The sequence below is a fragment of the Heterodontus francisci genome, unplaced genomic scaffold, assembly GCF_036365525.1.
Source record: "Heterodontus francisci isolate sHetFra1 unplaced genomic scaffold, sHetFra1.hap1 HAP1_SCAFFOLD_61, whole genome shotgun sequence".
Classification (NCBI taxonomy): Eukaryota; Metazoa; Chordata; class Chondrichthyes; order Heterodontiformes; family Heterodontidae; genus Heterodontus; species Heterodontus francisci.
Window position 1 is genome coordinate 3,129,517 of NW_027141441.1, and position 27,914 is coordinate 3,157,430.

The following is a 27,914-nucleotide window of genomic DNA, read 5'->3' on the forward strand; positions in this document are numbered from 1 at the left end:
CCAACAACACCAAAGAAACTCAACACCATCCAGGACAAAGCAGATCACTTGATCAGCACTCCATCCACGACTTTAAATATTCACTTCCTGCACCACCAGTGAACAGTGGCAGCAGTGTGCACCATCTACAAGATGCACTGCAGCAACTCACCAAGCCTCCTTCGACAGCACCATCCAAACCCCCAACCTCGACCACCTAGAAGGATATTGGATGAATGGGAACACCACCATCTGCAAGCTCCCCTCCAAGTTACACACTGTCCTGACTGGGAACTATTTCACCATTCCTTCACTGTCACTGGATCAAAATCTTGGAACTCCCTTCCGAACAGCACTGTGGGTTTACGTACAACACATGGACTGCAGCAGCTCCAAAAAGGCAGCTCACCACCACCTTCTCAAGGGCAATTAAGGATGGACAATAAAGGCTGCGTTTGCTGAGAACGCAACCACTAGGTGGCACAACTCGCTTTCTCCCCCTGCTTGCACCGGCCGCTTCCACCCTCCACAATCGCTCGCTCCAGACCTCGCTGCTCCCCCCCCCCCACTTCCCTGGCCGATTGTTTCCTGATCATGTCACCCCATTCTCCAGTCGTTCGCTCACTCCCAACCCCCCTCCCCTCCAGCCGCTAGCTCTAGGCTGCGCTGCTTCCCTTCTCTCGGCCACTTGCTCCCACGTTTGTCCAGTCTCCACGTGCCGCCCGAAGAAGCAAGGTGGGCTGCAAAGTGTGACGTAGGAGTGAGTAGTGAGTGGCCTAAAGGAGGGAAGTGGCACGGCCTAGAGCTAGCGGCTGGAGCGGGGGTTGGGGGGCAGAGAGCAAGCGGCCATAGAGCTGGATGACGCGAGTGGGGAACAATTGTCCAGGGGAGCATCGAGGTGTGGAGCGAGCGGCAGAGGGGAGGAAGCGTCGAGGCCTGGAGCGAGTTGCCGAGTGGGGAGAGCTCCAGCCTCAAAGTCTCCTATTCAGCCGCTTCCTCCAGCTGAGTGAGGGGCTGGATACCTGATGATGCTTTCGCGCACATGTGCGAAGATGGACCAGGCGCGGATATGCGATGATGTTGGCGCTGTGCAATGACATCATCCTACGCATGTGCCACTTAATCCTGGCAAGATGTAGCTGTGCCTATGCACAGCTTGGCACAGTCCGATGATATCAGCGGGCCGCTCCGTGGAAAGGAATCACATTGTGTCAGCAGTGCCCACATCCCAGGAAAGAATAAAATAGAGATTTACCACAATGGTAGCAGGGTGAGGGATTTCAGTTATGTGGAGAGATTGGAGAAGCTGGGGTTGTTCTCCTTGCAGCAGAGAAAATTCAGAAGAGATTTGACACATTTGTTCAAAATCATGGAGGTTTTCAATAGTTTAAATAAGGAGAAACTGTTTCCAGTGGTAAAAGGGTCAGTAAGCAGAGGACACAGATATCAGGTGATTGGCAGAAGCACCAGAGATGACATGAGGAACCATTTTTACACAGTAATGTGTTGTGATAAAGAAAGAAAAGACTTGCATTTATATAGCACCTTTCAAGACCACTGGACCTATCAAAGCACTTTGTAGACAATGAAATACTTTTGAAGTGTAATCACTGTTGTAATGTCAGAAATGCAGCAGCTGATATTCACAAACAGCAATGTGATAGTGACCATCTGATCTGTTTGAGGGACAAATATTGATCACAACACCAGGGAGAATTGCTCTTCTCTTGTTTGAAATTGCAGCATGGGATCTTTTACATTCACCCAAACATGCAGACCAGGCCTTGGTTTAACATCACACCTGAAAGGCAGCACCTTCAACACCCTCAGTGCTGTACTGGAGTGTCAGCTGTGAAATCTGAAACCAGAAGCTTGTGATTTCGAGGTGAGTGTGACCAACTGAGCCACAGGTTTTACCTGAGTCTCAATCCTTCCACCAACAGTTTCTATCGGGTCTGTCACGACCCCTCATGATTGTGAACACCTCTATCAAATCTCCTCTCTAAAGAGAACAACCCCAGCTCCTCCAATCTATCCACATAACTGAAATCCTAACCACATGTTGCAGAAAGGAATTTTTCCTCAAGTTCCTTCTGGTTTTGTGAGTCACCTTAAATCTATAACCTTCGGTTATTGACCTTTCAGCAGTTAGAAACAGTTCCTCAGTATTTACTCTACCTCAAACCTTCAAGGAAGCTCTGCAAAGTAACTGAAAATCAAGTTGTCAGAAGTGGAATTTAAACACATGCCTCCAGTGAAAGCTGCAACCTGAACAGAGAAGCTGAAACCGCTCAGTCACCTCAACTGTTCAGACCTTTTTGACCTCGTCATCACTTCTGTACTTTGAAAGGTTCACTCAGTTCAGGAACTTGTTCAATGTTACTGGAATGCTCAGTGATTAGGATATTAACTCCCCCGGGTTTTCCTGAGCTTGTTCTCGGTGTATGGGGATGTTTGTCCTGGGCCGTGGAATCTTGCATCCCTGTAATGGACATTAACCCACTGATTGAATCTGTATTCACTGCTTTCCGCTGGTGCTGGGTAATTGCAGAGTGTGGGGCCGGAATGTTGCTGCTTGTCCCGGCCTCACTCACTCTGGGAAAGAGTGAATAATTGATGCGTCTGTTTCTGTATCTGAAATGTGACTTAGATCTGCTGTTATTAACCGAGGCAGTGCTGCAGGAGGATACGTTAATAATCTCTCACTAATCAACTGCAAACAGTCAGAATGTGTAACTTTGAGCGGCTCTTTCTGCAATGTCAGGGCTGGAAAGTTGAGGGAGGGAGAGACAGTGTCAGTATCTGAGTGTATACAACACTGTACAGAGAAAGAGTCAATATACTGGGGCTGAGACACAGTGCATCTTTTCACATTTAATCACAATAATATCCACAGTCAGGAGCTGAAAATGATGAAAAACCGAATAGCAAGAGCAAAAATAAGAAAAGTAAGTAATTATAGATTAGCTGATGAGCTTTCACTGTGTTACCTGGTAGTCAACTGTTTTATATTCAATGCTCTCTCCACTGTGGCCAGGGAATGATTTCTTCTCAAAGGCTGAACATTAACAAAACTGCTTGTAATTTAAAATCTTTTAAAAGTAATTCCATGGAGCGAATGGGGTAAAGTCAAATAACTGCACCAATTATAGGAGAGCTGGTTGGTGATGATGTGGATGTGTCTGCAGTGTGCAGGACCAGACTGTTTCTATAGATTCACAATGAATGTTCCACCCTTTATTTATTACAGTAAAACTGATAGTGGACAATGGCTATTCTGGTTGCAGCAACCTGAAGCTTTAACTCAATAACACCCTACTTTAGGGTAATTTAGTAAGCACAACATGCAGCTCTGTCAGTTAGTGTGTTTGTTTGTTAACCCACAATTTGATGGTTCAAGCACATAAATAGATGAGGCTTTTTTAACTTAAACTCTTCTACATCTGCTATATTACTCTTGCTGTTGATTTTTCAAAGATAAGGTTAATCAAGTCTTTCTTTGTGAAATCCATGCTGACTGTGTTTTATTATTTTTCATTTCCATCTGTATTTTCTACTTTGGAGGATTACAGGATATTATCATTTTTTTTATTCATTCATGGGAGGTGGGTGTCGCTGGCTCGGCCAGCATTTATTATCCATCCCTAATTGCCTTGAGAAGGTGATGCTGAGCTGCCTTCTTGAACCACTGCAGTCCATGTGCTGCTGTTATGAAGAGAGTTCCAGGATTTTGACCCAGCAGCAGTGAAGGAACGGTGATACAGTTACAATTCAGGATGGTGTGTGGCTTGGAGGGGAACTTGCAGGTTGTGGTGTTCCCATGCATCTGCTGCCCTTGTCCTTCTAGGTGATAAAGGTCGCAGGTTTGGAAGGTGCTGTCTCAGGAGCCTTGGCACATTGCTGCAGTGCATCTTGTGGATGGTACACACTGCTGCCACTGTGTGCCAGTGATGGAGGGCATGAATGTTGTAAATGGGGTGCCAATCAAGCGGGCTGCTTTGTCCTGTTGAGTTTCTTGAGTATTGTTCGAGCTGCACCCAGCCAGACAAGTGGAGAGTATTCCATCATACCCCTGACTAGTGTACAGGCTTTGGGGAGTCAGGAGGTCAGTTTCTTGCCGCAGGATTCCTAGTCTCTGACCTGCTCTTGTAGCCATAATATTTATATGGCTACTGCAGTTCAGTTTCTGCTCAATGGTAACCCCCAGGTTGTTGAGAGTGGGGGATTCAGCGATGGTAATGCCATTGAATGTCAAAGGGAGATGGTTAGATTCTCTCTTGTTTGGGATGGTCATTGTCTGGCAGTTGTGTGGTGAGAATCTTACACATCTTTATTGTAGGGTACTCTATTGTACTGTTGAGTGACTACACTTGAAAAGTCCTTCCTTCATTGGCTGTAAAAGGCTTTGCAATGTCCTGTGGTCGTGAAATGTAAGTCTTGCTTTTTCCATTGTTATCAGTGTCATTGTGATCAAAAGATAGGATTCATGAGCACAAAGTTTAAATCAATTTTGATTAAAATAATGTAAAAGTATCTATATTTTTGCACTGTACTTAATAATCTCCATCTTCCTATCCTTACCAAGTACAATGTCTTTGACCCTGAAATTGATTCCACAATCTCAGTCCCTCAGACAATTTCAGCTCAGTTCTGATGAAAGGTCACAGATCTGAAACGTTAACTTTGTTTCTCTCTCCACAGATGCTGCCAGACCTGCTGAGTATTTCCAGCATTTTCTGTTTTTATTTCAGATTTCCAGTATCAGCAGTATTTTGCTTCTGTGTTACTTTGAAAGTTAAAACTGACCCACCTGTCTACAATTCACACTGTGGTCTCCCATGAAATGATTCTGTATAATATTGATGTAATGAATACAGACTCCGAGCACAGAGCTTCCTGTGGGGAATTGCGGATATAAAAACCAGCAGACTCTGCAGGAATTTCCACTGGGAGCACAAATTCACAAAATCTACCTTTTATATATCGATTCATTTTGATTGTCCTTCTGGAAAATTATTTTGAATCAATTTAAACATCAACCCACAGCTCCATGACTGGGTCAATTATGAGGTCATCCTCTGACAGGTCATGTGACAGCTGGAGCCACAAGACATCAGAACCAGATTTGTGACTGGATTAAAACCCGGAATCCTGTCCCAATGGCTTTTCAAATGAAGCTGTTGCTGTTTGAAAACACAGCAGTTAAACTTTCTGCCTGACCATGAGGGGAGCTAAGGAGAAATTTACAAAACTAAATCCTTTTACAAAATAGTTCAAAAACCATTCACTGGAAAATCATGTGAGGATTCATATGCAGTAGAGAAACAAGCAGAATACAGAAAGTACAGAGGAGAGCTGAAAAAGGAAATGAGATCAGCAAGAGAATGTATGAGAAAAGATTAGCAGGTCACATAACTGGGAACACTGAAGTCTTTTGCCAACATATGGACAGTCAATGAAAGGGTGGGTCAATTCGGAGATCCTGTGGAGGCAGAGGGTGTGGCTGAGGTACTAATTTAGTACATTTCATCTGTCATCACAAAACAAACGGGTGCTGCAAATGTCACAGTAAAGGAGGAGGAAGTGGAGAATTTGGAGGGGATGAAAATAGATAAAGAGGAGACAATTACAAGGTTAGCAGTGCTCACAGTAGAAAGGTCACCCGGTCTGGATGGGCTGCATCCTGGGTTGCTGAGGGAAGTCAAGGTGGAAATAGCGGAGACTCGAACCACAATCTTTCAATCCTCCTTGAATATGCGAATGATGCCAGAGGACTGGAGGATGGAGGTAAGCTTGGGTAGTTCGATCTCAGTTTAACTTGACCATTTTTATCATGTATCCATTGTCATAACTAACAACGTTAAGAAAGCCATTTTATAATGAACACATGACCAAAGGAACCATTTTGTGTTCAGTACTAACGTTTATATCCTGTATAATTAATGAGTAGCTACCCATCCTGAAACAGATGATTGTAAAAGTAATGAACCTTGATTGAGTTATAATTAATGAATCAATAAACATTTTAGAGAGAATGGGTTTTCATTTCAAGGTAGTTCAATCTAATTACTGTGAGTTTCTGTGTCTTTGTGGGAAAGGACAGTTTCAGCGAAATTTATTTAAACAATGGACCTTTCTCGGACCCCTGATAAAACAAATGGTATGCTGCAGCGTGACCTTCAAGAGTCTAGATTTAATGAACAGGAAACTTGTTTCAGATCAGATTGAGAGACAGTGTGAAACCACTCCATTGTACTCATGTCTGAGATTCTGAGGACAGGTGACTGTCAGTGGAAGACATTATTAAGAACAAATTAAATGTACCTAGCAACAGCTAGGACCAATTATTATTTTACATGGTGGTGTGATGGCCATCCAGGGGTTAAAAGTAGGGAGCTTGTAAGGTTTCAGTGTGCAGGAACACTAGAAGGCCTCAGTGGTAAAGGCTCAGATCATCGACCAAGTTGTCCACCTGATGAGGGATTTAGACTGGACAAAGAGGACCGTGACACTCTGAGACCAAGCTCGACCAGTCCCCAGAGCTGTAAAGTTATATTCCCCAAGTTTGTTAAGTATAATTTTACTTTCAATTATTAAGTATTATTTTACTCTCAATAAAAGTTCTGTACTGATTAATCAAGTATCCTGTTGCTTTAATTGGTTAAAGTCATGCCCAAAGTGATTGTCTGCAATAGACTTTCCAGAATTAAAAGATAAGTCTGCAAGGGTTGTGAATATTACAGCCCTGTTTAAAAAGAGAGATAAACCCAGGAACTACAGACCAATTAGTCTAATGTCGGTGGTGGGGAAACTTTTAGAGACAATTATCCAGGAGAAAATTAACTGTCACTTGGTAGAACATGGGCTAATAAATGACAGCCAGTACAGATTGGTTAACAGAAGATTGTGTCTGAAATAATTAATAAATTAATTTCTTTGATGAAGTTTCAGAGAGAGTTGACGAGGGCGGTGAGGTTAATGGTACGTGTCTGGACATCAAAATTGTGTTTGAAAAGGTACCATAAACTAGACTTGGGGCAGCACAATGGCACAGTGGTTGGCACTGCAACCTCACAGCTCTCGCAACCCAGGTTCAGTTCTGGGTACTGCCTGTGCAGAGTTTACAAGTTCTCCCTGTGACTGTGTGTGTTTCTGCTGGGTGCTCCGGTTTCCTCCCCCAAGCAGAGACTGCAGGTTGATAGGTAAATTGGCTGTTGCAAATTGCCCCTAGTGTAGGTAAGAGAATGGTGGGGATGTGGTAGGGAATCTGGGATTGGTGTAGGATTACTATAAATGGGTGGTGGTTGGTCAGCACAGACTCAGTGGGCCGGATGGCCTGTTTCAGTTTTGCATCTCTCTATGACTTGTTAACAAAATTCAAGCAGAAGGGATTAAAGGGGCAGTGGCAGTGTGGATCCAAAATTGGCTGCAGGATAAAAAGTAGGGTGAATGCTTGTTTTTCCGAATGGAGGGAGTTATACAGTAATGTCCTTGTTGTTGCAATATGTTCAATGTCAGACCCCGAGCTGTCCGAGGGATGGGGCAATTTGTGATGTTCCTGTGGTTGCAATATTTGCAGTGTCTGACCTTGATCTGTCACAGGGACGTGGCATTTATGAGGTCCCTGTGGGGTGCTGTTTGTTTGGTGTATCACACTGACCTGTCCCAGAGAGCGGGAAGGTTGTGATGTCCTTGTGGGTTGCAATCTGTTCAGTGTCTGACTCTGATCTGTACCAGGGATGGGGCAGTGTGTGATATCCTTGTGCATGTCATACAGGCCCACTGGTGTGTGGTTCCATCCTGATGCCAAGAAACAGAGCCCCATCTCTGGGCAAAAAGTCTCACTTCTCGATGGGTGTCTCGAGAAGACACAGTGGCGCAGTGGTTAGCACCGCAGCCTCACACCTCCAGTGACCCGCGTTCGATTCTGGGTACTGCCTGTGCAGAGTTTACAAGTTCTCCCTGTGACCACGTGGGTTTCTGCCGGGTGCTCCGGTTTCCTCCCACAGCCAAAGACTTGCAGGTTGATAGGTAAATTGGCCATTGTAAGTTGCCCCTAGTGTAGGTAGGTGGGAGGGGAATTGAGGGGATGTGGTAGGAATATGGGATTAATGTAGGATTAGTATAAATGGGTGGTTGATGGTCGGCACAGACTCGGTGAGCTGGAAGGGCCTGTTTCAGTACTGTATCTCTAAATAAATGAATAAGAAGGCTGAGGGAGTAAACCTGGAGAGTAAATCCGGAGTGGAGTCCTGGAGGCAGTTACCTGTTACTTATCAGGCAGTTTTCCAGCAACTCCAACAGCAGAGCTGGTAACAAACAGTACTGGTTTTTCATTTCCTTTGGACAATACTAGCAATGCTGAGAGGGGGTCCTGATGCTCAGGGTCTCCAAGCTATTTGCCCAGGCCTGTGCCCTGGAGAGGACACTCCAGCTTCTTGGTTAAACATTAGCACAACCCGGGAATAAACAGTTACTGATTATAAGCTCTCATTGAATTGGTGGAGAGTATGAGCACCAGGAGTTACTTCGGACAGTGGGAGAGCTCTTAGTGTCTCATCGGATAGCTACCATTCACTCCAAGCTGGGCAGCCCCCAGTCAGTTAAGTGCTGTGAAGGCATGACCTGCTTGCTTCAATGGGTGCTTGGAGCTTAGAGAGTCATCTCTCAACAGGCGCATTGATTATCTATGCACCAAGAAAAACAAACTCAACAAAGAAGACACCAGTCCTTCGCATCACAAGCTGGAATGTAAGGACCATGTGTTCTGGCCTTACCGACAACCTTTTGCAGGTTGATGACACACACAAGACAGCTGTGATCGACAAGGAACTCACAAGGCTCAATGTGGACATTGCTGAGCTGCAAGAAACTAGACTCGTTCAAAGTGGATCCCTCAAAAAGAAACACTACACCTTCTTCTGGCAGGGGAAAGCCCAAGAGGCAAGTCGTGAGCATGGAGTGGGTTTCACAGTAAAAAACACGCTACTTGAGATGAGTGAACCACCCACAGTAGGCTCAGAGAGACTTCTTACTCTTCACTTGTCAACAAGCGTGGGCCCAGTTAATCTCATGTGCATCTATGTCCCGACACTCACCTCCACCCCAGATGTCAAGGATCAATTCTATGTGACACTTGACACTGCTATCAGTAGAATTCCCAGCACTGAGGGACTGTACCTTCTAGGAGACTTCAACACAAGCTTGGATACTGACTACACAGCTTTGCCAATGTGCATAGAGCACCAGGGGATTTGCAAGATGAACGAAAATGTACAGAGGTTGCTGGAGCTATGCTGTCACCATGGATTCTGTGTGATGAACAGCTACTTCCAGGTCAAGCTGTGCCACAAGGTGTCCTGGAGACATCCGAGATCACGCCACTGGCACCAGCTAGACCTTATCATCCCCAGACATACCACCCTCAGCAGTGTCCTCATCACTCACAGCTATCACAGCGCTGACTGTGACACTGACCACTCCCTGGTGTGTAACAAGGTCAGGCTTCAGCCAAGGAAGCTTCATCCATCCATGAAGAAAGGTCGTCCTCTGATCAACACTTGCCGAACCACTGACCCAGGAGTTCCTCAACATCCTCGATCAGGCTCTTTCAGACAACAATGCTCAAGGCCTCAGTGCAGTGTCAAAGTGGAATCATCTGCACACCACCATCTATAACTCTGCACTCACTGTGTATAGGAAAAGAGATGGGAGGAATGCTGACTGGTTTGAGGCTTATTGGACTGAAATGGAGTCAGTTACTGTAACTAAGAGGAGAGCCCACATGAACTACAAACAAGTCCCCAGCAAGCAACATCTGGATGCTCTCAGAGCTGCCAGAAACAAGTCTCTGCAGACTGCTCAGCACTGCACCAATCAATACTGGTTAAAACTCTGCTGCTGAATCCGGGGATGCTAGAGGGATGTATGAAGGAATTAAGAAAGCAATGGGCCCAGTAGTAACTAAATCAGCACCTTTTGAAGACAAAGACAGGGGTGATCATCACTGAACCTAACAAGCAGATGGAAAGGTGAGTGGAGCATTACCTTGAACTCTACATAACGGAGAACATTGTCATTGAAGTAGCTCTCAGTGCCACTCCAGACTTCCCTGTCATGGAGGAACTGGACAGTGAGCCCACCATAGTCCAGCTCAACAAGGGCTCAAAACATGCGTGATGCAAACATTGTCAGCTTGTACAAAATTAAGGGGGATCGAAGTGACTGCAGCAATTATCGGAGCCAGCTACTCAGTTCCACTCACCTGCTCGATCCCTTTCCTCCTGCAAGTTCCTTTGCTTCAAGTATCCATCCAATTTCCTTTTCAAATCATTGATTATCTCTACTTACACCACACTCGTGGGTCAGGACATTACCACTCACAGCATAAAAAAATTCCACCTCACCCAAGGATGGGAAATATTTATATCTTCTATATTTAGCTTATTCTCTATCTCTACGAGAATAGAATGGCAGTCAACATGAAAGGGAACCCAAAAATCTTTGAGCAGTCTTTAAATAATAAGCAGGTAGTAAGCGGAAAAGCCCCTGCGGAAAAGCCCCTGGGAAGGACAGCATTACCCCTGAAATAATCAAGAGTGCCAAGCCTGCTATACTCTCAGCACTACATGAACTGCTATGCCTGTGCTGGGACGAGGGAGCAGTACCCCAGGACATGCGCGCTGCCAACATCATCACCCTCTATAAAAACAAAGGTGACCGCGGTGACTGCAACAACTACCGTGGAATCTCCCTGCTCAGCATAGTGGGGAAAGTCTTTGCTCGAGTCGCTCTGAACAGGCTCCAGAAGCTGGCCGAGCGCGTCTACCCTGAGGCACAGTGTGGCTTTCGTGCAGAGAGATCGACTATTGACATGCTGTTCTCCCTTCGTCAGATACAGGAGAAATGCCGTGAACAACAGATGCCCCTCTACATTGCTTTCATTGATCTCACCAAAGCCTTTGACCTCGTCAGCAGACGTGGTCTCTTCAGACGACTAGAAAAGATCGGATGTCCACCAAAGCTACTAAGTATCATCACCTCATTCCATGACAATATGAAAGGCACAATTCAACATGGTGGCTCCTCATCAGAGCCCTTTCCTATCCTGAGTGGTGTGAAACAGGGCTGTGTTCTCGCACCCACACTTTTTGGGATTTTCTTCTCCCTGCTGCTTTCACATGCGTTCAAATCCTCTGAAGAAGGAATTTTCCTCCACACAAGATCAGGGGGCAGGTTGTTCAACCTTGCCCGTCTAAGAGCGAAGTCCAAAGTGCGGAAAGTCCTCATCAGAGAACTCCTCTTTGCTGACGATGCTGCTTTAACATCTCACACTGAAGAATGCCTGCAGAGTCTCATCGACAGGTTTGCGTCTGCCTGCAATGAATTTGGCCTAACCATCAGCCTCAAGAAAACGAACATCATGGGGCAGGATGTCAGAAATGCTCCATCCATCAATATTGGCGACCACGCTCTGGAAGTGGTTCAAGAGTTCACCTACCTAGGCTCAACTATCACCAGTAACCTGTCTCTAGATGCAGAAATCAACAAGCGCATGGGTAAGGCTTCCACTGCTATGTCCAGACTGGCCAAGAGAGTGTGGGAAAATGGCGCACTGACACGGAACACAAAAGTCCGAGTGTATCAGGCCTGTGTCCTCAGTACCTTGCTCTACGGCAGCGAGGCCTGGACAACGTATGCCAGCCAAGAGCGACGTCTCAATTCATTCCATCTTCGCTGCCTTCGGAGAATACTTGGCATCAGGTGGCAGGACTATATCTCCAACACAGAAGTCCTTGAAGCGGCCAACACCCCCAGCTTATACACACTACTGAGTCAGCGGCGCTTGAGATGGCTTGGCCATGTGAGCCGCATGGAAGATGGCAGGATCCCCAAAGACACATTGTACAGCGAGCTCGCCACTGGTATCAGACCCACCGGCCGTCCATGTCTCCGTTATAAAGACGTCTGCAAACGCGACATGAAATCGTGTGACATTGATCACAAGTCGTGGGAGTCAGTTGCCAGCATTCGCCAGAGCTGGCGGGCAGCCATAAAGACAGGGCTAAATTGTGGCGAGTCGAAGAGACTTAGTAGTTGGCAGGAAAAAAGACAGAGGCGCAAGGGGAGAGCCAACTGTGCAACAGCCCCAACAAACAAATTTCTCTGCAGCACCTGTGGAAGAGCCTGTCACTCCAGAATTGGCCTTTATAGCCACTCCAGGCGCTGCTTCACAAACCACTGACCACCTCCAGGCGCGTATCCATTGTCTCTCGAGATAAGGAGGCCCAAAAGGAAAAGGGCCCCATTAGGGACCAAGAGGGTAATATATACTTAGAGCTGCAGGGCAATGTTAATCTAGTTAATGATTACCTTGTATCAATGATCACTAAGGAAGTGGAATTTGACAAAATATCAGTAGAAGTGGAGAGTGTAGAGGCAATGGAGAGGGTACAAATTGAGAGAGGGAGTTACTGAAAAGGCTGGTTATGCTTCAGGAAGATAAATTACCTGGTTCGGATTGCTTTCATCCCAGATTGCGAAAGGAAATGTGGATGCAGATAACAGAAGGGCTTGCTATAATCTTCCAATCTTCCCTGGATACGGGGGAGGTGTCAGAGGATTAAACAGTGGCAAATGTGACACCCTTATTCAAGAAAGGGTGGAAGGACAGTCCGGCTAACTACAGGCCAGTTAGATTAACAGCAGTGGTGGGTAAGGTTTTAGAAAGAACAATCAGGGAAAAAATCAACAGTCACTTGGAGAGGTTTGAGTTAATTAAGGAGAGTGAGCATGGATATATACATGGGAGTTCATGCTTGACTAATCTAACTGCATGTTATGAAGAACTAACAGAGAAGGTTTATGAAGGGCATGCAGTGGATGTTGTTTATGTGGATTTTAAGAAGCGACACATAAAAGGGTGATTAACAACATTGAGGTTCATGGAATAGGAGGGTCAGTGTCCAATTGGATAGAAAATTGGCTTCAGGACAGAAAACAGCAAGTCGTAATAAATGGTTCAGTCTCAGACTGGAAGGTTGTCGACAGTGCTGTTCCCCAAGGGTCACTGCTGGAACCACTGCTTTTTATTTGCTACAGATAAATGACTTGGATCTTGGAATATAGAGTAGAATCTCAAAATATGCCGATAACACCAAACTTGGAGAAGTGGCAAACAGTGAGGATGAAATGAACCACCTGCAACAAGACAGTGATAGGCGAGCAGAATGGGCAGACAGGTGCAGATGGATTTTAATAGTGACTAGTGTGAGGTGATGCATTTTAGCAGAAGGAATAGGGAGAGGCAATATATACTTAATGGCACAGTTCGAAAGAGTGTGCAGGAATAGAGGGACCTGTTCACTGTCACGTGAACAATTACTTCTTGTGTGCTCTCAGATTTGTCACCTTCACTGTACTGGAGTGAGGTGACATCTACTGGCAGGAAGCAAGAACTGCAATCAAGCAGCAGAAATTCCATCGTCTGTCAGGGTGAAAGAAACATTGCAATGTGAGGAAATAGTGAATGGGTTTGATTGGGTTGATGGAGACATGATTCCACTTGTGGTGGAGTCCAAAGCAAAGGCCAGAAATATAAAATTGTCATTATTAAAAGATATGAGGAATTCATGATAAATGTATTTAGGTAGTGAGTGGGTGGAATCTAGACAGAATAGAAAGTGAGATTGGGTGGACAGAAGCAGTGTGAAAGGATGGCTCAAACAAAAGGTAAACGCCCTGAAAGGTTAACTCTGTTTCGCTCTCCACAGATGCTGCCAGAGTTTCTGAACATTTCCAACACTTTCTGTTTTTATTTCAGAATTTGCAGGATGTTGCTTTGCTCTGAAAAAAAAATGAATGATCGGCTTTGGCCGCCAGTGAAATTCCACAGGAGCTAAAAGGAAGTTCTGATATCAGTAGCATGTTGATCTTGGGGTATGATTCTTGCTTAGGGTGAGTAATTAATTAATGTGTGAGAGATCCTGGGTTCAAATCCTCGACAAGCCCTTCTTCTTTGGCATTTTTAGTTTAAGGTCATTGATTGGTTTCAGCCTTGCAGAAGGCGGAATTGATTTCCATATGGAGCCTGCTTGAGGACCAGAGAGCTGGATTCAAAGAGCTTGATTAACTAAATGTACAGATAGCCAAGTGGGAATATAAAGTTGTTGCAGTAATTGTGACCTGACTCCAAAAACAACAGGACTGGGTTCTGGACTGGAATGGAATGGAATTCTTCAGTGTTTCTGTTGTTTGGCTTGCATTGACTCATCGATTTTCTTGTTTTTCACTTTGTCGATGCCTTTGAATAATTGTGGATCCTTCTTCAGAGTGTCTTCTTTCACCAGGTAGTTCTGACCTCTGATGATGATGATTGTAATGAGCTTCAATTCGCTGATAGTTTTGGAACTGAACAGATTTCCTTTGCTTGAGTCTACAACATGGAACTCAGTCTGACATGTGGACCCATGGGAGGATTTGAATGCCACCCCTGCGTTGAAGAATACAGTTGCATCCATCCAATAAGAGACCGAGTAGAAGTGACAGTTCAGTCAGTCAAACATTAAACTTTTAATTTCAGGGTGGTGAGTTTGAGTGCCATTTTGTTTTTCCCTTTTTTAAGGCTTCATTAGCAGAGAGTACAAGGAGTGTTTGAAATGAAATTCAGCAAAAGTATGAGAAAGTCTCACTTTGATTCGGGACTCTTATCTCTCTGCAGCACCTCGATGTGAAAGATTGAACTTCATCTCATTTCATTCCCAGCTCGGGGTCAGTGTGGCTCAGTGGGACTTCTGGCTGTCTCCCGCTTCACAATCCATCAGTGCTGAGAAAGCAATGGGGAATATTATTCACGGCTCTGTAACCAGAGGACACCAATTTAAGGTGAATGGCAAAAGAACCAAAGGCAACATGAGGAAAAACTTCTTTTGCACAGCGAGTGGTTAAGATCTGATATGCACTGTTTGAGAGTGTGATGGAGGCTGATTCAACCATGGTTTTCAAAATGGTATAAAATAATTATCTGAAGTGAAAAAAATTGCATGTTTTCATGGAATACATGAGTCTGTGGCATGAGCTGAGTTGCTCGTGCAGAGAAGCAGCACAAGCACAATGAGCTGAATGGCTTAATTTTGTTCTGTAACTATTCTATGATCTATGATTCTTTTCAGAGTGAAATCAACAATCACATACAAGAAACTGACAGGTACAATGTAAACCCCACACTAACATACCAGCGAATGCTAGGGACAGAGTAAAACCAATCAGTCCTGGACTAGAAACTGACAGGTACACTGTAAACTTCGCATTACCAGACAAGAAATTGACAGATACAGTGTGAAACCCACAGTCACGTCGCAGCAGTTGGCAGGTAACGTGTAAAAATCTTTCTTTCATATCCCAACTGCAAGGTACAAAGGAAATTAGGTACAAACCCAGGCTCACACTTCAAAGACTGAGAGATACAAAGCAAAACACATACTCACCTACAAGTACAGAGAAGAAGACACACTCAGAGGAGGTGCAGATTAAAGACACATGCATGCAACAGAAACTGATAGGGATAGAATCAAACCCTTTCTCACTTCTCAGAAACTGATAGATCTCGACAAAAGCTGATGCTCACATACAAGTTGTTGAAAGATATGTGGTGAAACTCACAGAGCAATAGCAGAAACAAACAGGTACTGAATAATACCCACAGTCACAGACCAAAAACTGAAATATACTGAGTTAAACACCACTTTCTCACACCAGAAACTCATGGCTACAAAGTGAAGCTGACTCTATCCTCCCAGGCATTGACAGGTGCAAAAGAAAACACTCACGACGATTCCAGGTCATGAAATGTACGTAATAAAACCTTTCAGCTGAAAGAATCGCATTAATGACAGGTGTGGTACCCAGAATGCTCAGCGGCCTAGAATCCGCCCAATCTGTGACAGGAGCGGGGCGCGCAAGCGCAGTAGAGACAGCTCTGTCAGCAGCTGGAGCTGCGGGTTCGGAGTTGTAGCGGGATATTCACAAAGTGCGAGAAGACTTTGGTGGCTCACACAGCTGGAGCAGGGCCTCACGGCCACAATAACATGGAACAATCCTATCTGTATCCCTGCGGATGGCGGTGGTGAAGCTTTTCCCGGTGAGGCTTCCCGAAACCGCGTCTATAAATGGATAACAATTGGTGACTGGGCAGACAGCGTCTGGAGAGGGAGAAGAATTGGAGACTGGGCAGGGAGCGTCTCTAAATGAATAAAATTTGGGTACTGGTCAGGGATCGTCTGTAAATGGATAAGAATTGGGGACTGGGCAGGGAGCGTCTCTAAATGAATAAAATTTGGGTACTGGTCAGGGAGTGTCTCGAAATGAATAAGATTTGGGTACTGGTCAGGGAGCGTCTGTAGATGGGTAAGAATTAGGGACTGGGCAGGGAGTGTCTCTAAATGAATAAAATGTGGGTACTGGTCAGGGAGCGTCTGTAAATGGATAAGAATTGGGGACTGGGCAGGGAGCGTCTCTAAATGAATAAGATTTGGGTACTGGTCAGGAAGCGTCTGTAAATGGATAAGAACTGCGGACTGGGCAGGGAGTGTCTATAATTGAATACGAGTTGGAGACTGGGCAGGGAGCGTTTCTAAATGAAGAGGATTTGGGGACTGGGCAGGGAGCGTCGATAAATGCTTAAGAATTGGGGACTGGTTCGGGAGTGTTTTATTATTCGTTCGTGGGATGTGGGCGTCGCTGGCTCGATCTCAGCTCGAGTAATGTGTCCAGTTCTGGGCACCAGGCTTTAGAAAGGACATCAAAGCTTCTGCGACAGTTCAGAGGAGATTTACAAGAATGATCCCAGAGATGCGGGGTTTCAGTTCTCTGGACAGGCTGGTGAAGCTGGGATTGTTCTCCTCAGAGTAGAGAAAGTTCAGGGAAGATTAAATAGAGGTGTTCAGAATCATGAAGGATTTTCATAGGGTCGAGAGGGAGAAACTGTTTCCACTGTCCTGGGGGTCAGTAACCAGAGGACACAGATTTAAAATAATCGGCCAAAAATGTCAAGGGGAGGTGAGGAGAGATCTTTTTACCCAGTAACTGATTCAGATTTGGAATGAATTGTCTGACAGGGTGGTGGAAACAGATTCAATTATAACTTTCATAAAGGAATTGGACAAATATTTCAAAGTGAAATTCTCCAGGATTATGGGGAAATAGGCAGGGGGTTGGACTAATTGCATCTTTTTGTCAGAGAGTCAGCAGAGGCACAATGGGGCCGAATGGCCTCCTGTGCTGTATGATTCGATGAACATAAGAACGAGGAGCCGGAGTCGGCAAGTCAGCCACTCGAGCCTGCTCTGCCATTCAATACAATCATGGCTGATCTCATCACGGCAGTTCTTGTTTCTTGCCAGTAGATGTCACTTCACTCCAATGCAGTGAAGTTGACAAATCTGAGAGAGACACAACAGGAAATAATTGTTCCCATGATAGTGAATGTGTGGGATTTAGAAATACCAGGAGTGGAGACGAGTTATTACTTGTCTGCTCGATCCCCATAGCCCTGGAAAATTATTTCCTTCAAGTGCCCATTCAAATTCCTTTTGTAATCCTCGATTGTCTCCATTTCCACCGCCCTCGTGGGCAGCGAGTTACAGATCATCACCAATCAGTGTAAAAAAGTTATTGCGCACATTCCCCCTGTACCTCCTGTCCTAAACCTTTAATCTGTGTCCCCTAGTCCTTGTACCAATAGTTAACGGGAACAATGTTTCCTTGCCAACTTATTTAAAACTGTCACAGCCGAAAACACATCAATCAATTCTCCGCTCACTCTCCTTTGACACAGGCAGAACAGCCCTAGCTTTTCCAACCTAACCTTGTAACTAAAATCCTCCATCCCTGGAACCATTCTGGTGAATTTCCTCTGCATCCTCTCAAGGACGCTCACATTCTTTCTTAAGTGTGGTCAGCAAAACTGGAAGCAACACTCCAACAGGGGCCTAACCAGAGCTTTATGATGGTTCAGCATAACTTCCCTGCTTTGTACTCAATGCCTCTATTTATAAAGCCCAAGATCCCATATGCTTTGCTAACCACTCTCGCCATATGTCTTGCCACCTTCAAAGATTGATGCACATGAACCCCAAGTCCCTCTATTCCAGCACACTCTTTAGAACTGTGCCATTAAGTAAATATTGCCTCTCCCTATTCCTTATGCCAAAATACATCACCTCACACTTGTCACTATTAAATTCCATCTGCCACCTGTCTGCCCATTCTGCTAGCCTATCATTGTCCTGTTGCAGGCAGTTCATATCATCCTCACTGTTTGCAACTCCTCCAAGTTTGTTGTCATCGGGATATTTTGAGATTCTACTCAATATTCCAAGATCCAAGTCATTTATCTTTAGCAAAAAAAGCAGTGGTTCTAGCACTGACCCTTGGGGAACACCACTGTCGACTATCCTCCAGTCTGACAAAGAATCATTTCATAAGACTCGCTGATTTCTGTCCTTAAACCAATTTTCTATCCAATTGGACACTGACCCTCCTATACCACAAACCTCAATTTTGTAAACCCCCTTTTTATGTGGCACCTTGTCAAACGCTTCCTTAAAATCCATATAAACAACATCCACTGCATTCCCTTCATCAAGCTGCTCTGTTAGTTCATCAAAAAATGCAGTTAGATTAGTCAAGCATGAACTCCCATTTATAAATCCATGCTCACTCTACTTAATTAACTCAAACCTCTCCAAGTGACTGTTGATTTTTTACCCTGATTATTCTTTCTAAAACCTTACCCACCGCTGCTGTTAATCTAACTAGCCTGTAGTTACCCGGACTGTCCTTACACCCTTTCTTGAATAAGGGCGTCGCATTTGCCAATGTTGACTCCTGGCACCTCCCCCGTATCCAGGGAAGATTGGAAGACTATGGCAAACTCTTCCATTATCTGCATCCGCATTTCCTTTCGCAACCTGGGATGCCAGCCATCCAGACCAGGTGATTTATCTACCCTAAGCACAGCCAGCCTTTTTAGTACCTCCCTCTCTCAATTTGTACCCTCTCCATTGACTCTACTCACTTCACTTCGACTGATATTTTGTCAAATTCCACTTCCTTAGTGATCACTGATGCAAAGTACTCATTAAGTAGATTAACATTGCCCTGCACCTCTAAGCTTATATTATCCTTTTTGTCCCTAATAGGCCCGACTCAACCTCTTACTACCCACTTATCATTTACATGCTGCTCGAAGATTTTTGGGTTTCCTTTCATGTTGACTGCCAGTCTATTCTCATAGAAATAGAGAATAAGCAAATATAGAAGATGTAAGTATTTCCCATCCTTGATCAGGTGGAACTTTCTTATGTTGTGGGTGGTAATGACTTGGCCCACGAGTGTGGTGGAAGCAGAGACAATCAATGATTTGAAAAGGAAATTAGATGGATACTTGAAGGAAAGAAACTTGCAGGAGGAAAGGGATCGAGCTGGTGAGTGGAACTGATTAGATTGCTCCGGGGAGAGCCAGCATGGACGTGATAGGCCAAACGACCACCTTCTGTGCTGTAAATGACTCTGTGTTGTTTCTCAAATTCAATCCACTGGTGCTTGGTAAATAATTTCAAAGTAAATTGTGCAACTGGAAAATCAGAACCAAGGCAATGGACGCATAAGGAAGCGAAATTGATGAAACCTGGGATTGATTCAGGGCCCTTTAGATCTTCACTCTCACGCTCTCCCAACTCAGCTATTTCAGCCCTACATTAACAGTGGCTTGGTGTCCTTGTTTTGGAAGAAAATACATACATTCAAGTTTTCCAAAAAATTAAAGAACACAACATGTGAGTAATATTCCCCATTGCTTTCTCAGTACTGATGGATTGTGAAGCGGGAGACAGCCAGAAGTGCCACTGAGCCGCATAGACCCCGAGCTGAGAATGAAATGAGATCAAATTCAATCTTTCACAGTGAGATGCTGCTGAGAGGTAAGAGTCCTGAATCAAAGCGAGACTTGCTCATTTCAAACACTCCCTGTACTCTCTGCTCATGAAGCCTTAAAAAAGGGAAAAACAGAATGGCACTCAAACTCACAACCCTGCCATTAACAGTCTCATGTTCGACTGACAGAACTGTCACTTCTACTCGCTCTCTTATTGGATGGATGCAACTCCAACGCAGGGGTGGCATTCAAATCCTCCCATGGGTCCACATGTCAGACTGAGTTCCATGTTGTAGAATCAAGCAAAGGAAATCTGCTCACTTCCAAAACTATCAGCGAATTGAAGCTGATTACAATCAACATCATCAGAGGTCAGAACGACCTGGTGAAAGAAGACACCCTGAAGAAGGATCCACAATTATTCAAAGGCATCGACAAAGTGAAAAACAAGAAAATCGATGAGTCAATGCAAGCCAAACAACAGAAACACTGAAGAATTCCATTCCATTCCAGTCCAGAACCCAGTCCTGTTGTTTTTGGAGTCAGGTCACAATTCCAGCAACAACTTTATATTCCCACTTGGCTATCTGTACATTTAGTTAATTACAATTTTGTCGACAAGCTCTTTGAATCCAGTTGTCTTGTCCTCAAGCCTGCTCCGCATGGAAGTCAATTCCGCCTTCTGCAAGGCTGAAACCAATAGATAACCTTAATCTAAAAATGCCAGTAGACCAGGGCTCGTCCGGGACTTGAAGCCGGGTTCTCTCGCATGTTCATTGACCATACTCCCTAAGCGAGAATCATGCCCCTAGACCAACGAGCCACTGACAGGTCAGGCTTTATTAGCTGCTGTGGAATTTCACTGGAACCCCCCAGCCAATCATCCATTTTTTTTCAGATCAAAGCAACATCCTGCAAATGCTGAAATAAAAACAGAAAGTGCTGGAAATGTTCAGCAGCTCTGGCAGCATCTGTGTTGTGAGAAACACAGTTAATGTTTCAGGGCACTCACCTTTTGTTTCAGCCATCCTTTCAGACAGCTTCTGTCCATCCAATCTCACTTTCTATTCTGTCCACATTCTAACCATTCACTACGTTACTACATTTTCATGAATTCCTCATTTCTTTTATTAATGACAATTTTGTATTTCTGGCCTTTGCTTCAGACACCACCACAAGTGGAATCATGTCTCCATCTACCCAATCAAACCACTTCGCTGTATCCTCACATTGCAATGTTTCTTTAACCCCGACAGACTGTGGAGTTTCTGCTGCTTGGTTGCAGTTCTTGCTTCCCGCCAGTAGATGTCACCTCACTCCAATCCAGTGAAGGTTACAAATCTGAGAGAGACACAACAGGAAATAATTGTTCACATTATAGTGAATGTGTGGGATTTAGAAATACTAGGAGTGGAGACGAGTTATTATTGCACTCTGCTATAACATCTTTTATAATGGACTCCAGCATTTTCCCCTCGACTGATGTCAGGCTTCTTTTGGGCCCCCTGATCTCGAGAGACAATGGATACGCGCCTGGAGGTGGTCAGTGGTTTGTGAAGCAGCGCCTGGAGTGGCTATAAAGGCCAATTCTGGAGTGACAGGCTCTTCCACAGGTGCTGCAGAGAAATTTGTTTGTCGGGGCTGTTGCACAGTTGGCTCTCCCCTTGCGCCTCTGTCTTTTTTCCTGCCAACTACTAAGTCTCTTCGACTCGCCACAATTTAGCCCTGTCATTATGGCTGCCCGCCAGCTCTAGCGAATGCTGGCAACTGACTCCCACGACTTGTGATCGATGTCACACGATTTCATGTCGCGTTTGCAGACGTCTTTATAGCGGAGACATGGACGGCCGGTGGGTCTGATACCAGTGGTGAGCTCGCTGTACAATGTGTCTTTGGGGATCCTGCCATCTTCCATGCGGCTTACATGGCCAAGCCATCTCAAGCGCCGCTGACTCAGTAGTGTGTATAAGCTGGGGGTGTTGGCCGCTTCAAGGACTTCTGTGTTGGAGATATAGTCCTGCCACCTGATGCCAAGTATTCTCCGAAGGCAGCGAAGATGGAATGAATTGAGACGTCGCTCTTGGCTGGCATACCTTGTCCAGGCCTCGCTAACCGGTATATAATTCGCTGTTTTCTTTCTGCCTCTTTTTTTAAATAGTGGAATTACATTAACTACCGTCCAATCCATTGGAACTGTTCCAGAGTCGATAGAATTTTGAAAAAAGACCAGAAATGCATCTGCTATTTCAAGGGCCACTTCCTTAAGTACTCTGGGATGTAGAATATCAGGCTCTGGGCATTTATCGGCCTTCAATCCCATCAATTTCCCAAACATTCCCTACGAATACTGATTTCATACAGTTCCTCCTTCTCACTAGACCCTATGTTCCCCATAATTTCTGGGAGATAATTTGTATCCTCCTTTGTGAAGACAGATCCAAAGTATGTATTTAATTGGTCTGCCATTTCTTTGTTCCCCATTATAAATTCCCCCGTTTCTGACTGTAAGGGGCCCACATTTGTCTTCACTAATCTTTTTCTCTACACATATCTATAGAAGCTTTTACAGTCAGTTTTTATGTTCTCTGCTAGCTTACTCTCATACTCTATTTCCCCCTTCTTAATCAATCCTTTTGTCCTCCTCTGCTAAATTCCAAACTGCGCACAATCTTCAGGTTTGCTGCTTGTTCTGGCCATTTTATATTTCTCCTCCTTGGATCTAATACTTTCCTTAATTTCTTTTGTAAGCCACAGTTGAGCCACCCTTCCTGTTTTACTTTTGCACAGACAGGAATGAACAATTGTTGTAATTCATCCATGCGCTCTTTAAATGCTAGCCATTGCCTATCCACTGTCAACCCTTTAAGTAACGTTCCCCAATCTATCATAGCCAACTCCCGCCTCATACCTTCATAGTTTTCTTTGTTTAGATTCAGGAAACGAGTCTCGGAATCAACTCTCTCACTCTCCATCTTAATGAAGAATTTTATCATATTATGGACGCACGTCCCCAAGGGACCCCACACAACAAGATTGTTAACTAATCCTTTCTCATTACACAATACCCAGTCCAGGATGGCCTGTTCTCTGGAGGTGTTTTACACCTCTATCAATTCTCCACTAATCTCCTTTGAGAAAGGCAGAATAATCCTAGCTTTTCCAACCGAAACTTGGAACTAAAATCCCCCATCCCTGGATCCATTCTTGTAAATCGCCTCTGCGTCCTCTCAAGGACCCTCACATTCTTTCTAAAGTCTGCTGAGCAGAACTGGAAGCAACACTCCACATGGGGCCTAACCAGAGTTTTATAATGGTTCAGCATAACTTCCCTGCTTTTGTACTCAATGCCTCTATTTATAAAGCCCAAGATCCCATATGCTTTGCTAACCACTCTCGCAATATGACTTGCCTCCTTCAAAGATTGATGCACATGAACCCCAAGTCCCTCTATTCCAGTACACTCTTTAGAACTGTGCCATTAAGTATATATTGCCTCTCCCTATTCCTTATGCCAAAATACATCACCTCACACTTGTCACTATTAAATTCCATCTGCCACCTGTCTGCCCATTCTGCTAGCCTATCACTGTCCTGTTGCAGGCAGTTCATATCATCTTCACTGTTTGCTGCTCCTCCAGGTTTGATGTCATCGGCATATTTTGAGATTCTACTCTGTATTCCAAGATCCAAATCACTTACCTTGAGCAAAAAAAGCAGTGGTTCTGGCACTGACCCTTGGGGAACACCACTGTCGACTATCCTCCAGTCTGACAAAGAACCATTTAATAAGACTCGCTGTTTTCTGTCCTTAAACCAATTTTCTATCCAATTGGACACTGACCCTCCCATTCCACGAACCTCAATTTTGTTAACCGCCCTTGTATGTGGTACCTTGTCAAACGCTTCCTTAAAATCCATTTTAACAACATCCACTGCATTCCCTTCATCAACCTGCTCTGTTAGTTCATCAGAAAATGCAGTTCGATTAGTCAAGCAAGAACTCCCATTTATAAATCCATGCTCACTCTCCTTAATTAACTCGAACCTCTCCAAGTGACTGTTGATTTTTTACCCTGATTATTCTTTCCAAAACCTTACCCACCGCTGCTGTTAATCTAACTAGCCTGTAGTTAGCCGGACTGTCCTTACACCCTTTCTTGAATAAGGGTGTCGCATTTGCCACTGTTTAATCCTCTGGCACCTCCCCCGTATCCAGGGAAGATTAACCCCGTTATCTGCATCCGCATTTCCTTTCGCAACCTGGGATGTGAGCCATCCGGACCAGGTGATTTATCTTCCCTAAGCACAGCCAGCCTTTTTAGTACCTCCCTCTCCTAATTTGTACTCTCTCCATTGCCTCTACTTTCTTCACTTCAACTGATATTTTGTCAAATTCCACTTCCTTAGTGATCACTGATGCAAAGTACTCATTAAGTAGATTAACATTGCCCTGCACCTCTAAGCTTATATTATCCTTTTTGTCCCTAATAGGCCCGACTCAACCTCTTACTACCCACTTATCATTTACATGCTGCTCGAAGATTTTTGGGTTTCCTTTCATGTTGACTGCCAGTCTATTCTCATAGAAATAGAGAATAAACAAATATAGAAGATGTAAGTATTTCCCATCCTTGATGAGGTGGAATTTTTTATGTTGTGGGTGGTAATGACTTGGCCCACGAGTGTGGTGGAAGCAGAGACAATCAATGATTTGAAAAGGAAATTGGATGGATACTTGAAGGAAAGAAACTTGCAGGAGGAAAGGGATCGAGCTGGAGAGTGGAACTGACTCGATTGCTCCGGGGAGAGCCAGCATGGACGTGATAGGCCAAACGCCCACCTTCTGTGCTGTAAATGACTCTGTGTTGTTTCTCAAAATCAATCCACTGGTGCTTGGTAAATAATTTCACAGTAAATTGTGCAACCGGAAAATCAGAACCAAGGCAAGGGACGCATAAGGAAGCAAAATTGCTAAAACCCGGGATTGAACCAAGGACATTTAGATCTTCAGTCTAACGCTCTCCCAACTGAGCTATTTCAGCCCTACATTAGCAGTGGTTTGGTGTCCTTGTTTTGGAAGAAAATACATACATTCAAGTTTTCCAAAAAATTAAAGAACACAACATGTGAGTAATATTCCCCATTGCTTTCTCAGTACTGATGGATTGTGAAGCGGGAGACAGCCAGAAGTGCCACTGAGCCGCACAGACCCCGAGCTGACAATGAAATGAGATCAAATTCAATCTTTCATAGTGAGATGCTGCTGAGAGGTAAGAGTCCTGAATCAAAGCGAGACTTGCTCATTTCAGACACTCCCTGTACTCTCTGCTCATGAAGCCTTACAAAAGGGAAAAACAGAATGGCACTCAAACTCACAACCCTGTCATTAAAAGTCTCATATTCGACTGACAGAACTGTCACTTCTACTCGGTCTCTTATTGGATGGATGCAACTCCAACGCAGGGGTGGCATTCAAATCCTCCCATGGGTCCACATGTCAGACTGAGTTCCATGTTGTAGACTCAAGCAAAGGAAATCTGCTCAGTTCCAAAACTATCAGCGAATTGAAGCTGATTACAATCAACATCATCAGAGGTCAGAACTACCTGGTGAAAGAAGACACCCTGAAGAAGGATCCACAATTATTCAAAGCCATCGACAAAGTGAAAAACAAGAAAATCGATGAGTCAATGCAAGCCAAACAACAGAAACACTGAAGAATTCCATTCCATTCCAGTCCAGAACCCAGTCCAGTTGTTTTTGGAGTCAGGTCACAATTACTGCAACAACTTTATATTCCCACTTGGCTATCTGTCCATTTAGTTAATTACAATTTTGTCGACAAGCTCTTTGAATCCAGTTGTCTGATCCTCAAGCCAGCTCCGCATGGAAATCAATTCCACCTTCTGCAAGGCTGAAACCAATGGATAACCTTAATCTAAAAATGCCAGCAGGCCAGGGCTCATCTGGGATTAGAACTGTGAATTTCTTACATGTTAATCTACCACATTCCCTAAGCGAGAATCATACCCCTAGACCAACGAGCACTGACCAGTCAGGTTTCTTTAGCTGCTGTGGAATTTCACTGCAACCCCCAGCCAATCATCCATTTTTTTTTCAGATCAAAGCAACATCCTGCAAATGCTGAAATAAAAACAGAAAGTGCTGGAAATGTTCAGCAGCACTGGCAGCATCTGTGCTGAGAGAAACACAGTTAACGTTTCAGGGCACTCACCTTTTGTTTCTGCCATCCTTTCAGACTGCTTCTGTCCATCCAATCTCACTTTCTATTCTATTCACATTGTAACCATTCACTACGTTACTACATTTTTCATGAATTCCTCATTTCTTTTATTAATGACAATTTTGTATTTCTGGCCTTTGCTTCAGACACCACCACAAGTGGAATCATGTCTCCATCTACCCAATCAAACCACTTCGCTGTTTCCTCACATTGCAATGTTTCTTTAACCCTGACAGACTGTGGAGTTTCTGCTGCTTGATTGCAGTTCTTGCTTCCCACCAGTAGATGTCACCTCACTCCAATACAGTGAAGTTTACAAATCTGAGAGAGACACAACAGGAAATAATGGTTCACATTATAGTGAATGTGTGGGATTTAGAAATACTAGGAGTGGAGACGAGTTATTATTGCACTCTGCTATTACATCTTTTACAATGGACTCCAGCATTTTCCCCACGACTGATGTCAGGCTAAACGGTATATAATTCGCTGTTTTCTTTCTGCCTCTTTTTTTAAATAGTGGAGTTACATTAACTACCGTCCAATCCATTTGAACTGTTCCAGAGTCTATAGAATTTTGAAAAAAGACCACAAATGCATCCGCTATTTCAAGGGCCACTTCCTTAAGTACTCTGGGATGTAGATTATCAGGCCCTGGGGTTTCATCGGCCTTCAATCCCATCAATTTCCCAAACATTCCCGACTAATACTGATTTCATACAGTTCCTCCTTCTCACTAGACCCTATGTTCCCCAACATTTCTGGGAGGTAATTTGTATCCTCATTTGTGAAGACAGAACCAAAGTATGTATTTAATTGGTCTGCCATTTTTTTGTTCCCTATTATAAATTCCCCCGTTTCTGACTGTAAGGGACCCACATTTGTCTTCAGTAATCTTTTTCTCTACACATATCTATAGAAGCTTTTACAGTCAGTTTTTATGTTCTCTGCTAGCTTACTCTCATACTCTATTTCCCCCTTCTTAATCAATCCTTTTGTCCTCCTCTGCTAAATTCCAAACTGCTCACAATCTTCAGGTTTGCTGCTTGTTCTGACCATTTTATATTTCTCCTCCTTGGATCTAATACTTTCCTTAATTTCTTTTGTAAGCCACAGTTGAGCCACCCTTCCTGTTTTACTTTTGCACAGACAGGAATGAACAATTGTTGTAATTCATCCATGCGCTCTTTAAATGCTAGCCATTGCCTATCCACTGTCAACCCTTTAAGTAACGTTCCCCAATCTATCATCGCCAACTCCCGCCTCATACCTTCATAGTTTCCTTTGTTTAGATTCAGGACCCTAGTCTCGGAATCAACTCTCTCACTCTCCATCTTAATGAAGAATTTTATCATATTATGGGCGCACTTCCCCAAGGGACCCCACACAACAAGATTGTTAACTCATCCTTTCTCATTGCACAATACCCAGTCTAGGATGGCCTGTTCTCTTGAGGTGTTATACACCTCTATCAATTCTCCACTCAATCTCCTTTGATATAGGCAGAATAATCCTAGCTTTTCCAACCTAACCTTGTAACTAAAGTCTCCCATCCCTGGATCCATTCTGGTAAATCGCCTCTGCATCCTCTCAAGGACCCTCACATTCTTTCGAAAGTCTGCTGAGCAGAACTGGAAGCAACACTCCAATTGGGGCCTAACCAGAGTTTTATAATGGTTCAGCATAACCTCCCTGCTTTTGTACTCAATGCCTCTATTTATAAAGCCCAAGATCCCATATGCTTTGCTAACCACTCTC

General features: G+C 44.3%; 1 protein-coding gene and 1 non-coding gene across 2 annotated transcripts in view; one reads left to right on the forward strand and one right to left on the reverse strand.

Moving 5' to 3' along the window:
* Positions 1–27,914, forward strand: part of LOC137363434 (histone H2A-like) — a 67,450-nt gene that overhangs the window by 26,764 nt on the left and 12,772 nt on the right. The gene's annotated exons all lie outside the window — the stretch shown is intronic.
* On the reverse strand, positions 24,882–24,954 carry trnaf-gaa (transfer RNA phenylalanine (anticodon GAA)). The gene has a single exon. It is a non-coding gene; the product is annotated as a tRNA-Phe (tRNA).